Source organism: Cynara cardunculus, assembly GCF_001531365.2.
Source record: "Cynara cardunculus var. scolymus isolate 2C chromosome LG 13, CcrdV1, whole genome shotgun sequence".
Classification (NCBI taxonomy): Eukaryota; Viridiplantae; Streptophyta; class Magnoliopsida; order Asterales; family Asteraceae; genus Cynara; species Cynara cardunculus.
In genome coordinates, this window is record NC_037540.1 from 38,209,626 (window position 1) to 38,211,647 (window position 2,022).

Consider the following 2,022-nt stretch of genomic DNA (forward strand, 5'->3'; position numbering starts at 1 on the left):
TCATAATTTTTCATTTTGTTCATTTTTTTGTAATTATGAGAGATTGATTAACCATTTTTATTGTGGAGTGTGTTAATCGTGGATATTATCATCTTCATTATTTTAATTTTAGAGAAATACATGAAACAGTTTCATTAAAATTTTATTAAATATTATATGAAACAATTTAATAACCATATATGAAACAAATTCATCAAAAAAAACTATTATATGAAACAATTTCATGAAACAATTTCACAAGATTAAACAGTTTCATGAAAAAATTTCATAAGATTAAATAATGAAATCGACGTATGAGTGTGGTTTGTATAGTTTTTACAAATGATGGTGGTTTTTATTTAATCGCTCCTCTATATATATATAGGGGCTCATTCAAGGAAGAACTGAGTTGTTTGTGGTAACCGTGAGATCCAATCTCAACCACATGAATTTAAATCATTGGTTGAAATAACTCTCCATTATTTAATGTGAATACGTAAAGGGTAAAAAAAATTAATTTAATGAGACTATTTTGAGCGTCCTAGAAATCCGTTAATCTTCTAAAATTACATTTCATCAAATCAAAACAAAAAACACAAAAGATCCTGTTGGTTTTGCGAGAAAAGGTGGAAAACAATTTGTAGGCTTTGGTTGAACATGTTGTGTTACATTGTGGTAAAAAAGATTGTGGTTTCATATCCTACCCAAACAACTAAACCCATAGTGAGAATTCTTTGGTAGCAAACCATACAAGACAACCTCCAAACCACTAAATCCATGGTGAGAATTCTTTGGTAGCCTACAACCAAGAACTCATAAGTCATAAGGGGCTACAAATTCCAATAGTTACTAATGCGGGACAATGTGTTACAATACCAATAGTATATTAGGTAACACAAGATGTTGTGTTACATTGTGGTAAAAAGATTGTGGTTTCTTGTGCTACACAAAAGATTGTGGTTTCATGTGGTAATTTAGGAATGTTAAATCAAAATTAATTGAAAAAGTTTGAAACGTATGGAATTAATAAATAAAAACTTAATCTAAATTTAGTAATTTACTAACATGTCCTTTTACATTAATTTAAAAAGAATAATTAATATATTAAAATGATTGATAGAGATTGGATTTCACGATTACCACAAACAAAACAATTCTCATTTGATTAAGCCCCTATATATACATACATATACATATATACTAGTGGTGTACCCGCGCAATGCAGCGCGGATAAATGATCATACCTCTTAAAATTCAACAAAAAATGTTTTAGCTGCAGTTCTGTTGGTGTTTGTCAAATATATTGTTTCATCTATTTTGGTGTTTGTACCACTAACTCCTGTCTTGTTCCGGTCTTAATATAGACCCAAACTTGGAATAACAAGTTTTTGTCACGTTTGGGTCATATTATATCCCATAAAGCGGGGTGGTAATTCCATGAAAGCCAATAGTTCAAATCCCCATTGCAGGTTCACAATTAAAAGAACACGAGATTGACTTTTTGTATCACCGCGCTTGACTTTTAACTGCGAACAAAAGATAATTCTTGTGAAGAAAAAAAAAATACATTACACTATGCAAAAATATGAGGTCAAAGTATTGTGGTCCTATTCCATTTCCAACTCTGCACATTCCTACAGTCTATCATGTTTTTCTTGATATTTTTTAAAGAATGATGATTAGTTCATAAAAAAAATACAATCGTTAAGAAAAAGTCGATCACAGTACGAAATGCAAGTTGTTACAAGTTTTAATTACCATTTGCCCATATAGGAGGGGCACCTGTGGCATTAGCAACCAGGAACGACATTGCCATATTCTCACAACTCCTGTTAGATTCACTGAAAATGGGTGAAGAGTTCAAATAAATCTTCTGGGAAATCCTTTTGGTCTATTTATGTGAAATCCTCTTAAAAACAATTAATATCACCTACAGGCCTTTGTGCTTTTTCCGACTAATAAATCTTCTGTTTTCTGTCAATTCCTTTATATTTTAGTTATAAGATAACAACAGCGTCAGAACATTTTGAATTTCTTTCTAAT